This window comes from Coturnix japonica, chromosome 1 (genome assembly GCF_054131305.1).
Source record: "Coturnix japonica strain WE chromosome 1, WE-NBRP24, whole genome shotgun sequence".
Taxonomy (NCBI): Eukaryota; Metazoa; Chordata; class Aves; order Galliformes; family Phasianidae; genus Coturnix; species Coturnix japonica.
Window position 1 is genome coordinate 39222211 of NC_140663.1, and position 17015 is coordinate 39239225.

A 17015-nucleotide genomic window follows, 5' to 3' on the forward strand; every position below is an offset into this window, starting at 1 on the left:
GTGCTTCTGGGACGTGTACCTCATTCACACACAGCATGAGTGGTTCCAGTATACCCAAACCACCAGGGAGAGTAGTGAGATACCTTGTGATGTAGCTTCACAGCCACATGACATTCAATAAGAATTTCCAGTACCACCAACAAAAAGCAAAACATAAAAATCTCCAACCTCCAACTCCTCCAAATACAGAATGGAAATTACAGCCTGACAGAGAAGACATCTCTCAGGAACGGCTATCTCAAATGAGGACCTGTTGATCACTGCTGATGAGTCATTAATTTCTTTTCTGGACAAATAATTAGTGCTCTATTTCCTAAGAAGATAATTTGCCTTTGGATCACAGTGAGAGAGGTTGGGCAAGTGATGGCAGGTTTGCCGAGTTTGGGCAGCCACCTAATCCTTATAAAAGTTTCTGGCAAGGTGTATCTTAAAGAGGATCAATTACACATCTCTAAACATCTATACACATTCTTTCACAGGCACACAGGGATGTCAGGCCCAATCAAGGACTCACTGTTCCCTGTGCCACAAAGACAGAGTTCACACTTAAAACTAATAAACTCCACAGCTGATGCTACCTCAAAAGTGATAGAGCTGTGTAAATCAGTGGTATTTGATTTATACCAAGAACAACTGCCTTTACTGGAGTGTTGCTTGAATAAAAATAATAAGCATAAATGAATATATAAATATATCTCATTTGAGCAAGGGTAGACAAGGAGAGAAATAAACAGAGAGGCTCTCTTTTACTTCACTGTTTGTAGAATAGTTTATCCATCTCAGCTCTTGTAAATGGAAACTAAAAGATGTTAATAAACTGAGTATTTCTCACAGCACGTTTTCTTTCTGTTGTTAGAGTGCTACTCTCTTCAGTGTACACTGCAGAATATATATAACTTAAATCAACCAGTTAAACAAATTCTACCCTTCGTAATCTTAAGCTCTGATGAATTTACTAAACTCTCATGTTCTTCAATCTCACGTGACTAGCATAGTAAGGAAAATATAAATATTGTATCTGGAAAGATGAGAATTATAGTAAGAGAACCATTACCTCATACCAACACTAAGAAGAGGATCACAAGTGTTGAGTTCAGTTTGGATGTGGCTCAAAGTGGTGGGAAGAGTCTGTGAAACCTCCTGCTGCTGGGCAAATCTCTTTTCTTCATGCAGCTGCAGCATTTAGGTAATCAAAACATGACACCATGCATTTCTTTTTCCAGTTAAACATGAATAAAGGTAAATAAACTTTCCCTGATACTCTTTTCACCACAGAGCATAGCATTTCATGTTCAAAACTACTGCCCCATGGTTTTCAAAGGTATTCAGGCACATTACCGTTTCCTACAAAGACTTAGATCTGAAAAGGATATGACTTATAGGACAGTCAAGAATGAGACTCTGCCCATGGCCAAAGGCAGATGACACTGTGCAATTGCCTAGTCTAGCAACATGCTTGACCAAGTCCTCAGCAAATGCAGATCCAAACGGTGTCAGCAAATCCAGGTCCCACTGCAAGATTTAACCTTTTGAGGTATCAGTCCTGAGTTGTGATTATGAGGCCTTATTCTACTGGAGGTTTCCCCAGGTAAGTAACCTGAGGTTTCTTACTGGGTTGGTTTTGTTTTTGCAGGCTCTAGCTTGTCAAATGCAGCAGGAATGTCTTGGTTGGGAGAGAGTAGAGGAGAGAAGGAATAGCACACATTTCTATGCTTCTCTGAGCCTGGAGCTGCTGGTGTGTGACATAAAGCAGCCTTGTCACTGTTCTCATTGAAACCACTCATTAATATTTCCCAGGGGACAATTACTCAGCTGGGAGCTTTATGAAGCAGTACCATCTCACAAGGGTCAGTTCCTCAAGGTAAGTGAGAGGAATGAGAAAATGGGGGTAATATTCTGGCTCTGTTTGCCAGGGTATTTTTCTATGATGGCTGTTTTTACCTGTTCCTGGAAACATAAAGAGGCCAGGAAGGGTTGTGGATCTGTCTGTACATGCTTTTTTTTCAGCTTTCCTTTAAAGTTTATCCAAATTTAGGAAGAAGAATAATCTGGGAATTGATTTTTGCTTATGTTGAGCTCCGCAGTATGTGTCACATTCAAGCTTCAAACAAACTCCTTATTCACTCAGAGAGGACTGTGCTATTTTTCATACTCTCCTTAGCAGTTCAACTGTACCCAGTGGATCGTACTTCCACACACACAAATCAGATGCTCAGCTGAGTACTGGCAACTTTTTGGTCTTCTGTGCTGCAGCAAATATCTATCTTTTACTTCTGCTGATATGGCATGTATTCTGAACAGACCACTTTTCCCGACCAAATTAAATTTAAAACAGTATTTTGCTTTCTCAATTTCTTTTTCTTTTTTTCTTTTGAAATTTCAGTTTTTGTGATAACTATCAATTAGTCCCTCACAAAATATTTTCCAGCGTCAGAGAAAGCTCTCAGTGTTGTGATTACTCTTATTAGACAGTAGTAATAGGGTAATAAACGAGAGCCATAAGAATTCTGTTGATATGTGGTTCACATTTCTTGAAGCAGAACTAGACATACATTAAATTCTATGAAATGAATTATAGCCTTCACATGCTTATATTATTGTGAACCTTTCAGAAAACATATTTAAAGTTGAAGTCAAGCCTGCAGGAGCAGAAAACTAGGGCATTTGGTAAAATTTTGTACCTAATCTGAGGAGAAGAGGTAATTCTTGAGCAGGAATGCAGTATAGTGGAGAGGTGATTATCCAGTGTTTTGTGTTTATCATAGTACTCATCTGCTGCTGCAATGTTGTCAGCCAGCACATTTTGCATGCTGCCTTACAACTGTCAGCAAGGAGCAAAGCAAACCCCAGAGAGGATGGATTGTCAGTCTGCGTTCCAGCTGAGGAACAGTATAATTCTGCTATCTGCAGGAATTTATACCTGAGCTTATGAACTCTAGTGTATCAGCTGCCTGGGGTGATAAATCCCTTCTCTGGTAGATTTCTTCTCTACGGTTGGGCTCAGTAACACTGCAGCAAGGCACGAGTCCTCATGGGTAACCCAGACCTGCTATTGGACAAAGCTATCTCTTATTAGGCTTGTAGCCAGGAGCTGTTAAAATAAGAATGGCTTATATTTGTTTCCTTCAAGTTCTGATGTGAACAATACTCCTCTCATGAGACTATTTGAGCAGAGTAATTAGGAAGGGTGTGAGTGTGCCATACTGAGTTGTGTTTCACAACTCAGATGTGTTCTCAGGGCTGTTTGTTGCTTGCTGTGCCCTGCTGGGCAGCCAAGCTGAGCACAGTGCATCAATCTCAGGAGCAAGTTGATGGCTGTGGCAAGTAGATGTTCTGCTTCTTGCTCCTCTGCTCTCCACACACCATTTGGCTGTCCTACCTGTTCAGACTGTAAACAGTTTTGTGACAGGAACTGTATCTACCAACACGCCACCTGCTACACTGTGCTAGGTCAAAGTCCTGGATGGCTCTGTACATGGCCCCAGACCAGAATCAGTACAGCACAGAGTTTGCCCATGAAAGACGTTAACAAGGCTAATGAGGCAAATATCATATTGACAAAACTATATTGTCTCCAGGTTCCTCGTGTTGTGTTGTTCCACATGGCTACAGTCTATTTAAACAACATTTAAAATAGAAGGACCTTGATATTTATTGGTACTTCTACACAGTACTATAGAATAAAGGAAATTATCACATGGTTTCTGAATCATTTACGTCAGGAATAAGGTGTAAAGCAATAGGTGTTCAGCAGTGCCTTGGATGCCAAATGTGACACCTCCATGGCCCTCATGCATAACTGTAAACTGTAATAAATTGAAAATCTCAGGAAAAAAAGAGTGAGAGAGTGGACAACAGAGACAAGGAGAAAAGCTCAGTGTTCTCCCCATTGATAATGCATGAATGATTGTAAGTAGGTGCAGAAGTTTATGTATCCAGTATAGAAAGGGGCCAATTTTTTTTTTTTTAATTATTATTATTATTATTTTTAGACTTGAAGAATGTCAGATGCAAAAGATTCAAAAGCAAGAACTACATTTTTTTTTTTTTTTTAATAAGGCTACTTTTTTTTTTTTTTGGATACCTAGAAGGTAAAGAACTCAACAGGAAAATTTTCCATCTCAATGCAGCTGTTTCATGAACTGCCAACTGCATGAAAGTACATTTAAACTAGTTCCAGGTTATGGCTTATAAAATAAAGCTGTGATAGCTATTGAGCCCCTGTTTTACTGAAGTAATAGAAAAATAACCTGATTTATATCGAGCCCTTTTGGGTTTATTTATATATGAACTTGTGGCAAAAACTTCCAGCGAGGGGCATTCCTACTCTATTTTCTGTAACCTACACCACTTTTTTTTGGTAATTTTTGTTTTTGGTAATCTCTTCTGTAAACAGAACATCCTGCAGAGACCTACAGTTGTGAGTCCAATGCACACAGGACATAAAAATGCATCATATTTGAAAACAGTTACTGATGTATGATTAAGATTAAGATAATCAGGACTACAGTCTGTAATATTATATAAGGCAGTGCTATACAAAAACATGATGTGAAGAATTTCAGATAGCATTATTGTTGAGGGAATTTATGGTTGCACCATTGCTATTTTTTAGCACCTAATGATGGACTTTAATAACCTTGCCTTTGGAAATCCTCCTCCTTTGTATGTAGCAGAAACAGATGTGTAACCAGGCCATGGGGACACCTTCATTCAGGGTATTCTGCTAAGTCACAATGTAATGAACCTTAAATGCAGCAGGGCTTTGGAGCAGACCCAGCTGTGGGCATCAGCCTGGCATGCAGACCCATGGCCAGCCAGGCTGCTCAGAGTTGGCTCTACCTGGCTAGCAACCTATTTAGGGCTTAGTCCAACTATTTGAGAAACTCAAAATGTGAGTCAAGGTGTAGCTTTGTCTGGTAAAGCAGAAATATGTGAGATTTGGCCCATGTAGAATGTAATTTCCAGTCTAATGCACTTCAGTGATTTCTGTATTTATCTTGCAGATTGTCCTGCAATGACAGGGAATATTTCATGATGTGGGAACCTACTGTTTTGTAACCAATGTTCACAAAAAAAAGCAAAACAAAAAAAAAGTTGCTTTGATAGAGATGTCATTCAGTTTAGGCAGCATCCAAGTTTTAAACTCCCAGTCTGCTTGTTCAGTCGTGTATTGCAGGAATTTGTCCCAGGTTATTTAGATGACATTGTTTGTTTTCTTCTGCATAACTGGTTTAATGCTATTGTAAAAAGAGTGCAGTTTAATCTCTGTGGAATATCCTGTATCTCCCGCATGACGTAGTCATTCCCAGCTCCTCCATATCCCTTGACTTTCTTGCAGTGGAGAGTTAAGGGAGGGTAGTAGTTGCTGAGAGAGCATCCCCGTAGCTATAATGCTACATTAAAACAAGCGACAAGGTAGCTTTTAAAAATCTCCTGACAGTGCTGAAACAGAAAGTTTGCTCTAAAACCTTGTCCAACATTATTAGTCAAAAGAAGCTACTCAACAAAGAACAAGTTCCAGTCTCTGTGAAGGCAGCAGAAGTCTTGCATCATTTTCTATTGACTGCAGCTGTTACAGAAGATTTCCATTTGCAGAATTAAGATAAATTTTGGGCCTACATGACAAGCCACATTTTTAATGACATCTTTCCCCAGGTATGGGTCAAGCTTGTATGTGGGGTCTAGATAGGAACAATAAATTCTGGGGACGTTTGAGACTTTTTTAGATGCTGGTGAGATAGTGAGCCCTTGTGAATTAAAAACAGTTCTGGGGACAGCCTTTGGACATTGCTTTCAGGAAGATTGATTCTGAACATCTTATCAGCCAAGGCATATGAACAGGGAGAGTGCAGGGAGCAGGCGGGTCGTTTCCACCACCGTGACACAGAAACAAATGGCAGATTATCTGCTGGGTACAAAAGGTCAGTAGTTGTGCTGTGATCTCAGGATACACGGGGGACAAATTACTTGCTGTTAGCAGGTACAAGCCACCCAGATAATAAGAAAACGGAAAAAAAAAAAAAAAAATAGCCATTGATTTTAACAGAGTGACTCTGGATTTACACCCTTACAGAATTTGGTTCATTGTGTGTAGATATATCTATGAATAACCCTCTTAACCTGTTGGAAAGTTAATGATGGAAAATGTTCCCTATAAAAGTGTATGCATTACAGCTGTGTAAATATATTAAAAAACCCCAAACTGTCAGCAAGCTTGCTGGCAGATGTATGAATGTTTCAACAAGTTCTCTGTATTCCATATAGCTTCATTTTTATTTTTTGCATAAACGCTTGCACATACACACATGCACTCACATACGTATATAGACTTAATAGTGTTTAAACAGTACAAGACTCTTAGCAGAGCTAATTTTGATCAGTTGGCTCCCCCAAACAAACAGCGTCCCATTACAGAACACATACTCTGGGATGTACCTCATATGAAACACATTTTATAAGCTTTACCTGGTTGCCAGTTATAAAATTTAGCAGGCAATCTGCATAATAACCCCAAGAAATAAGAAACAGAGGGCCTCTTTTCTGTCCACATCTTCCAGGGGAGAACAAGAGATGCTCTAATGATGGCTCTGGAGTCTCCCCAGAAATTTCTCAGTAAGAATATCCAAGTTTCTTATATTACAGTTGTCGTAAGTTGTTTTTATTACAGGATAGAGGCAAAATTTTAAGGAGTAAGGAAGAAATAAGGAGTAGGTACACAGAGTAAATTCTACAGCCCCTTGGATTTTCTTCTGAAGAACTGTAAATGACAAACTCAGGGCTAAATCTGGAGACACAATCTGTCCTTCATTTTTATAACTCTATTTAATCAACAAAGTGACTCCTGACCCAAACTTGTACGTCCATTATTTCAGTGGAAAAAGAGGGGGGCCTGGGAGGATTTGACACACACTTCTGGTATTTTTAAAAGCTAATAAACTGGTTAAATCTCTATAACTGAATAGTTGTAGTGAATAGTTAGTGCTTTTGGCAGGACTGTTAAGACATATTTACAGCATGAAATTGGAAAATAAGCTTGTTATAAATAAACTATTCCCAGTGACAGATTAAGAAAATATTGGATATGTACAAAATGACAGCATTAAACAATGAAAGTATTTCCTGAGGAGCTGAGCCTTAGCAAAAGCCACAGACAAAATATTTTTAGTGGCATTCCAACACTCTGTGCTTCAGAGCCATTTATAACAGAGCTCATTATGAGATATTCCTTTCTGCTACAGGCCACAGCTGGATACACCAAAAAATAACCCTCAGAAAAAGAAAAAAAAAAAAGAAAGAAAAAAGAAAAAAAAAAAAAAAGAAAAAATTAAAGAAATATTTACCTACGAGAAAGAGTCACAGTACCTGACTTTATTTCATATGGCTGATTTCTGCTCTTCAGTCCACCACGTGGGTTAAAGAGAAGAATCTGACCTTATGTCTCCATACCCTGAAGCCCCCTCCTCTATCAAAGACTGCTATAAATCCTCAGCCATTCCTGTCTTCAGGGGCATAGATATTCCAACAAAAGACTTTGACCTGTACATGCTGGCAATAGTTAACCTCTCTCCTACCACTCTCCCTCAGGACAATAGCCGTGAGCCCTGCAAGTGCACATGCACTATGGGTCTTGGCTTCAGCTATTGAGCCGGGCAGGAAATCCAGCCTTCAATTGAGTCTTTCTTCTAAAATCTCAGATATATTTTCTGTTCTGTTTAGATTACCTCAGATAAGTCACTAAACAGGTATCTGTAGTGTGGCTCTTCAGGCCTATGATGGGCTGGGGAAGTGGAACGAGAGAGGAAGAGAGCAGACGTGAAAACACAGAGCCTGTGAGAGCAGCTTGAGTGCCTTCAAGGCACAGGAGTGGAGTGCTCAGAGGCACATTGTGGCACTGTCTATGAAGTGCACCTCCACAGTCTGTCCAGCCGTGTTAATGTGCAGTGACACCAGCAAGGGCCTTTTGGCTGCTTCCTTCTGGGAGGATGTCCATGTTAACTAGTTCTGTGGTTGCCTCCCTGGCCCCTTGATTCATCTCTCAGACCAGAGCTCACCCCAAGACTTTTGCCTGTACGTACAGTTTTGCCTTCTACAGGACTATGTCTGCTCCCCTGGGATGTTCACCTTGTTTCTTCCTGTCAGATGCTCAAGGGAGAAGCATGTTGAGCTGTCTCACTTTGTTCAGGGAACAGTTCTATGGATAGGTCTACATTCAGTTTTCCTTCTTTTCCTCTTCTTTCCTGTGCAAATGGTGTAGATAGGGCAATTGTGGGAGAATTATAGAATCACAGAATCATTTGAATTGGAGGGGACCTTCAAAGCCATCTGGTCCAACTCCCCTGAAATGAGCAGAGACATCTACAGCTAGAACAGGTTTCTCAGAGCCAGGTCCAGTCTGACCTTGAGTGTTTCCAGGGATGGGGCATCCATCACATCTCTGGGGACCTGCTCTTGTGCTTCACCACACTTAGAGTAAAATATTGCCAGACTTGTGCAGCTGCCTTGTTTATTGTGTGCTCCCAGGGATCAAACATGCAGGAAGTGCTGCCAACTGGCTTTCCTAGCTGTGTGTGCTGCATAAATATGTATACTCTTCATATGTTTACCTTTCTTTTGCAGAATATGAGTTCTTGGGTCTCTATCTGAATGCAGCCTAGCACACATCAAGTGCCACTTTTTTCCTCTGCCCTTTGTATTCCCCAGTGTGCTGACTGAACATAGCTGGTGCCATTGATAGTAGAGATACACACAACCCCATACGAGTGTATGGCAACAGCCCCATCCTAGAACTATGCAAATGTATGACAATCTATACCTATCTAATAAGAAATTCAAATATTATGCTATTTTTTTTTCATTTTTCTTTTATTTCTCTTTTTTCTTTATTTCCTTATTTATTTCTCAGATGGATCTTGTCCATGGTATGAAGTATTTAATATCTTGTACTTCTCTCATATAATTTAATGGAGATAGGCTGTGTGTTGAATTGTGTTGAATCTCACTCAAGATATTTAATAATTAAATAGAAGCTAGTGGATATAATCAGGGTGATTCAGCTTTTTTTTCTTTTTCTTTTTTTTTTTTTTTAAATGATAAATGTTGGATCCTTTCTGGAAAACACAGAAGTAGCTATAGTGTGCCTTGGCTTTTGAGAGGTACAAGAATATTCTTACCACCAGCTTGTTCTTTCAAAAGAAAGAGCAAAAGTAATGGAGCATCAGATCTTGTACAAGGATTTAATTGACCAGTTAACCTGTAGTTCTCCTGCTGTTTTGAATAATATCTGATTCATGGTAGAAAATGAGTTTTAGAGTCCAAATTTTGTTACTCAAGACAAAGTCCATTAAAACTGAGATGGGATTTTTTGACATTTTTACTGATGTATTTTTTTTTTCCTAACTACATTACCTGATTCAATTAAAGGCTGTGCCATAAGCAAAATTGCTTTATTGTTGAGAATTTCTTTAAGGGACTCAAAAACTTAACCAGAAACCATGTGATTCCTTACAGAAGTACACTGAATATATATATCTATGTGTTTTAAAACTTATCTGAGGGCAACCCCTAACTTAATAAAGAGCAATATATTTGCTAACTGTTGCATATTTTTTCCACGAATCATATCACATTTTGGTGTTAAGAATTTGATAGCAAATGAGGCATTGTTTAGATTAGATAGGAAAGGACAAATTCTATTTGTACATAGCGAAAATCTAGAATATTTGCTTTGGAATTTATTCCCTGGTACAAAATCTCAGACATAGAACTCTCAGAATAGAAAGGAAGAATATGTCAACTTAGGTTAACTGGATCCACTGAGGGAAATAAACGAGAGTAACAACAGAAGACTAAAGGCTGTGCTCATAAGTCATGTAAAATTAAACTGATAATCATTAGAAAGGTTACTACATTAAGCAATATTTAGAATCCTATATGTTTACATGAATCTGTATTTGCTGTGGGTACGTATGCTCATAAGAAAAATCTTTCTACTGTGAAAGTAGTTGAATTGGAAAAGGTTGCTCAGAGAAGCTGTGGGATCTCCATTCTTGGAGATATTCAGAACTCAACTGGTCACAGCTGTGAGCAACCTGCTGTAGGTGGCCCTGCTTGGGATTTGACTGGATGATCTCCAGTGACCCCTGCCAATCTCAGTTACTCTGTGATTCAGCACTTGTGCAATTTAAAGGTACAAAGAAAAGTTTAAGAAAAAAATAAAATGCATCTCAGAATTTGTGATTTAAAACCTCCAGCTTTCTCTAGGAACAAATAAAAGCAAGGTTTTTGCCTTATAAAGTTTTTGCTCAGAAAATTTTTGGAAATATGGAATGTAGCTATAATGCAACACAGCAATTGTTGAAGGCGGTCAATAAAAAGATATAGTACCAAAAGAAATGAGTACTGGAAGATGGGACCACACATAGAAAGTACCAGTTCTTTTAAGCTGGATGCAGTCAATAACCATATACCAAAATAGATAGTCACCACCTTATATTGCCCTTTGAAAATTTGCTGGTACAAAAGTAGTTATGGTGACTGTCTTGTTCAGAATAACTAGCTAATAGGCAATTATAACCAAATTCTCTCATTTTTCCCTGTAATCAGGGTAATTACATTTCCAACATGCCTATATCCCAAGCTGTGAGCATGATAGGAAAAGTAATTTGTTTTCATGAAGAGCTTATTAAGCTGCATCATCTGTATTAATCTTTCCTTATTAAAAATTTTGTTATTTCCAATAAGTGAAGCCCAATATATTGTGCTTTTGGTATTACACAATCCATCTGTAGCTTCCTTTGGGGTAAAAGGTCTGAAGCAGTTGCTAATGGAGAAATGTCTGTCAATATAAATCACTTGAATTTCTTGTCAGTTTGATTCTAAGCAACAGCTGCTTTAATCTACTTTACTGCATGTTATGTTTGTGAAACAATGCAAACTCAGTGTCTTTTACTGGTTATCCTGTTCATCTGGTGAGTTTTAATTCAACGTTTTGCTTCATTTTGATGTCCTTTCTTTTTAATAAATAACAATTGATTCTTATCCTCTGAGTTCCCTGGATGTTCTCTACATTCTGAAGTATAGCAAGAGATTGACATCATTTGGAGGAGAAGATACTTTCTTCCCATGGATATAGACATATTCAGTCAAATTCTTTCCTACTATATTTCTTGTGCAATCCAGTTAAGGACATGGTGTGATATGTGTTGCAAATGTCTTGCCCTCGTGCACAGGTAGTTACAGCACAAACTTGCATGGAACTTCCCAGAAAATATTTGCTGTAGCAGAGTAGTTATTTTTGAATGAATATTGTTTACATCATTCATCTACACAGAAAGAATAAACAGTGCTTGCAAAAGTTTCTTTCTTCCTTTCTTTTTCCCCTGTTCACTTTATTATTTTATATTCAGAAACCTACTATGAGAAAACACATAGTTTGACTTTACTCCTTGTAACCTTTCTTCTTCTATGGCGTTCTTTTATTTTCCTACTCTTCCCCCAGCCCCTTAAACAGTATATATTTCAGCTAAACATAAGGTAGATGAAGGTAACTATAAAATAATAGGTTTTAACATTCTGATTCATTTTCCCATTTCATGTGGATGTTTGTAAGTTCATTAATTTGCTTCTCAAAGAATTTGGGGCATTTGTTTCTTTGAAGAGTAGAGAATTCCAACTCTTAAAGAAAGCATGTACGTTGCCATCTTACAGGTGACAAAAGTTGTCCAATATTGTAGCAGTGTAATACTGTAGTTGATACTACTGCATGCATCAAAAGTTCTCAACACTGTTTACAGTGAAATACCTAAAAGCAATACCGTTACTGATGTTTGTTCACGGGAACTCTGACAGAAGCTCTGGTAGTTAATTCAGTACTTCTTTCAACAAGGCATGGCCCCTATTGCAAAGCTGACAGAATACAGCATTCTACTGTACCTCAGCTGTTCCATTTTACAGTCCTGTACATGAGCCTGACTTAGCAATAGAACTTGTTTCAAAGTAAGATACCAGATTATGAAGTGGAGCAGCTGAGGTGCAGCAGGTTTTACTGTATCTGGAACATGAGCAAGAATTCCTGGCAAGGGGTCAGTAACAAACAGCTGGGATGGGGAGAGAAGAGTCAGCAAAGTCTTAGACACCACAGCTGTTCGCTTTGTGAATGTGAGCCAGAGTCATGAGAAAAGCCTGTAGTCAAAAATAGTTGAATAGCTCATAAACCACCTGTAGCCTGAAGTACATTTCACAGGGAATATTTGTTGGACAGCTGTAAATGATGACTAAAACTACGCATGCCTGCTCTTGGATCATTTGCACAGAGAAAATTGCTGTATCTGTAGCATGAAGTATTCTTTGTGATGCTGGAGGCTTTGCGCCTGGCCTTTGAAAGTAAAACATTCCGAACAGAGGTGATTTAGTGGGTGTGCTCTTGTAACCAGTATGTCCGTTCTATTTTGCAAAATGTAATTTGTTTGAAGCTGTTCTCCAAGTGCCACTGCAGCACCTGCTCCATGCAGCACAGGCGCAGCATTTAAGGAAATATCACAGCAGAAAGTCTGAAAATATTGAGGAAAAAATGCTATAAAACCAGGCAAAAATGGCTCTCAGTGTCAGGATACTCTTTCAGCTTTTTTAACCCTGCTCTTCTGTTCATTTTCTGAATCTCCTAGACAAAGAAGTACTCACATCTATTTATTTATTGATTGACATTCATATTTATAAAACATGTACCCACTGCCCAAGCATCTGGGTGGATTTACATTCACAAAAAGCCTAATAAATAATTCACAGCATATTACCAACAACTCTTAGAGAAAAGAGAATCTCCAGCTAATTAGTATCTGTGAGCACAAAAGCCCTCTAATAACTTCAGGTCTAAACAATTTCTCTGTTACATCTGCTGAGATAAAAAATGCCATGGATTTTCTTAGGAAGAAACACAGGTAAATAGGTAAGTTTCCACTGTTCCACTAAGGCAAGCAGGACTAAGAGTACAGCTTGGATATAAGTTTTAGAGCTGAGAGTTCTTCGCAGCAAATATTTTTCAGTCCATTACTGAAACAGGAACTGACAACAGAAATGCTCCAGATGAACTCAATAGCTTACAAGATAAGGGAAGAAAGAAAAAAAAAAAAAGCAGTCTCAGCCTATTTAAAGCTTTGTAACTTATGCCAATACATTCAGCATTATCACTCCTCAAACAAAACTTTATAGCATACTTTCATAAAAAATGCACTCGGAACTAAGAGTAAACGTCCATGTAGTTCACTTATGAAGCAATAAAAGTAAATTAGTCACGGAGCAATAGAATAAGGTAAAATCAAATCAGTTTTGCTTATTTGAACACTTTATAACCTAGAAAATAAAAGACAATAATTTGGAAAAAAGTTTTATGATCTGACAATAAAACCTTTAAGCAGTCAGATACATTATCTTACATTTAATGTGAGGGTAAGCAGGTTGAAAGCTGTTTAGAAACCTGTGGAACTCATTGACTTACACAGTAAGGATTTGCTCGATGAGTAAAATTTATAGATGTCTGCTGACGTATCTTGGATACTTGTGACCTTGTGGCACATGTCCTCAAGGGTTTCAGCTCAAGAAGCTGACTCAGGTCAGAGATATGAAGAACTGCTCTGAGGCCAGCATTCCACAAGTTCTAGGGTTCCCTATGTAGTACAAGTATGTTGGATGCAATAGTGTTATGGTATCTGCTTTTCTCACTGGCCTCTTCAGAAAGGGGAGCCATTTGCCCAATAATGATACTTTTCCAAATTTGCTTAGTTGACTCTATGCACTTTTTCCCACATAGATGATTTTTGTTTACGGGAAATAATGACATTGTTTGTTAGGAATGAGTTGAACAGCTTTACTGCCTCTTCAGAAATGACAGAGGCCCTCTTGTCCTTAGGTACAACTAAATGAAGGGAATCATACTGGAGAAAAGTTTTCAAAAAGGATGAGAGAATTTAAGAGAGATTGCTGATTCTTGGGAGGATGTATGAAGAATTGCTAAGCATTTGGAGAGACTACAAGAACATCCACTAAGATCACTGACTTACTGACTTTTCAAGTCCTGTCCAGAGTTTTCCCCAAAGACAGATAAATCAATCTACCAAAGCTACGACAGTCAGAAAAGTTACCTTTATGTCAGTAAACTGGCATGCAATGTGTCTTCCAGCAACATGCTTGTACGAAGCACAGAATGTGTTCTATAGCATATTACACATGATCAACCTTTCAGCCAAACAGGATATTGCTGCATTTGGGAGTGTCAAGCCATTTACATTTTTGAATGACATGTACATGTTTAAAATATGATTAAGATCTTGGCTTTTTGTAGAGCCACTCTCTCTATTGACCTTCCTGCACCCCCTAAAAAAACTAACCTTGTAAAATATATAGATACTTATTACCAGCCTTCTAGGTTAAAATCAGGTCTGGTATATATCTGTATATTTCTTTAATTCTCTGAAATCAGGCATTTTTTTTCACTGAACACTAAAGTGATTTTAACTAACTTCACCCTATAAACATTGTATTGCCAAAAAGTGAGAAGATAGTCTCCCTCTCAAAAGAAAGGAAGAAGCAAGTCTTTCGGGCCATTTGTGTTGTTTTAAGCCATGTGTCTAAGTTATTTTGGCAGTGTCACTCCTCAAAGTGCCTCCCTTTACTGAGGAGAGAGGGGTCACAGAAAATATGAAGTCTCCTGCTCTTTGATGGTGAGATCTACAGAACACTAGACCTAATAAATGTGATTCCCCGACTTACACACTTTGAATGTCCCAGGTATTATTTCTGATATTGCAACTCTATTTTACTGGGACAGATTTAATAGATTTGTAAGTTAGTGCAAAGATATTAGTCATGAAAGGTTACTGGCAACTGGAAGTCAGCAGTTGCCAAGAACAATCAATTTTTTCTTGCAGTATTTTGTAAGGTTAACAAGAAATTAATTGTGACAGAGGCAAGATGCCTATACTCCTACTTCAGGATAAGATTAAAGGCAGTGTCACTGCAGACATCGTATTGTTGCTAGAGTCATGTAACCTTGGGTTCACGAAACTTTATAAAACCTCCCCTGATCTTTCCTAGGCCATGTTTAAGATTGATTTGTGAATCACATCATTTTTTGCAGATCATGGAACCACAGAATATCCAATATCCTGAGTTGGAAGGGATCCACAAGGATCATTGAGGTCTACAAGGAGACTTCAGATGACTTCTGGGTAACCATAACAGTTCATGAATTCTTACACCTCCATAAACATGGAGATACACATTTGTATGAATGCAGTGCATTGAATGCATCAAGTACTTCACAAAGGAAGCAGATCTTGCTTCAGCTTATTTATTAGGGAGCTAACAAAACATTGTGACAGAGAATTTATTATAACACAGAGAGTGAAAATGGGTAAGGACCTGATCCCGAAAATCACTGAATACCTGAAAGGCCATGTGGAAATAATGGAATCTGTGGGAAATATGAAATGCTTTGTAAAAGCTACACTTAAAGCATTTCAGTCACTGTGATGTTGCCCATGGGTCTAAGTACATACAGCAGTTACAGTCATTTCCATTGGCTCTAAATAGTTGTCCTTTGGCTTCTAAGATTAAATAGAATGGTCAAGTTTTGTGCAAACATTACATTCTCAACTGGACAGGATTTCTGTCTTTCTTCAGATGCATTCTGACAAATCTGCCAGTGTTTGTAATAGCATGTCAGTAAAGAAAGAGGAGGTGTAGTATTTTAGACCTTGATATTCCTTTTGTCAGCTCTTCTATTGGAAGTTTGGTCAAATGTTAACTACTATGAGCCATTGAAGTGCCAATAAGGAAAAACTGAGAAAAGCGTTTTGGCTCCAGAACCAAGTCTGTGGCATCTTTCTTTTGTGACAAGTCTGATTCAAAGCTTGTAAACAGCCTACACATTTGTAAAATTAGGTAACAAGTTAGAAAGAAAAAGAGACTCACAAATGTTTCACGCTTCTGTCACGTCTGCATTTTTTTTCCGCTTGGTGTAGATTTTCAGAGCTGGCAGAACACAGTGTAGGCACCTGAGCAAACTGCCACAAGGCAGTGCTGGGAAAACCTGAATACAGATGGAATAAAAAGAAACAGATCTAGTGTACCACAGCAATGAGTGCAGCATAGCTACTTCAGTGTTACAGACACTGGGTTGTTTGGTGAAGGCTAGGTGATAGTGTGGCTACCACTTGCTGGCTTATATTTTATGGAATCTTTCTTCCACATAATAATGTGTTTTTTTATTTATTTGCACTGAGTGAGTATGGTTCTGTCTTGTCTCTCGTTATTGCTGTGATTGAAACTACATACAAAATTTCACCTAGATCTCCAGAGACTGTACTTCTGTATAATTACACATTGTATATTGCTCAGAAACATGGACTAAGCTAAATAAAATTCTTAGAACAAGACAGCATGTCCACTGAAAGCTCTTCACTTGTAAAGTTACAGAATTGTTATACCTATATTGTGCATACAATATATTATTTTAAAGATTGTCATACCTTGTGTTAACAGTAATCTCCAAACTATCATTGAATTTCCTGAACAAAAAAATAAGGTCTACTGGTAAGGCCTCAAGTACTTCACTACTGCTAACAAAGTGTGAACTGTTTAAATGAGGACACTGTGCACAGTTATGGTGATTAGAGCTTCTACAGTAGCAATTAAGAACTTAGCTTGTTTTATCACTGTTGGAATCAGGAAATGAGTGAGTTTGTTTCCACTTGGACAGCAACAATAGATCATAAATGTTGAGAAAGCTTCTAATTCTTTCATTCAATATGACTCATATAGTAAACTTAAGGAAAAAAAAAAATCCTAAAACCATTTAGGTATCCATGGCAAGAAGCAAAATTTCATTTCTGTCATTTCTGTTTTTGTGTGATTTACTGCATGAAGACAAGAGGCATTATTTTTAAGACTACCTCAGACACTTAGAAGTGATAGAGCCTGTTTTTAAAGGGAGCTGGCACATGCTTATTCCTTGCCAT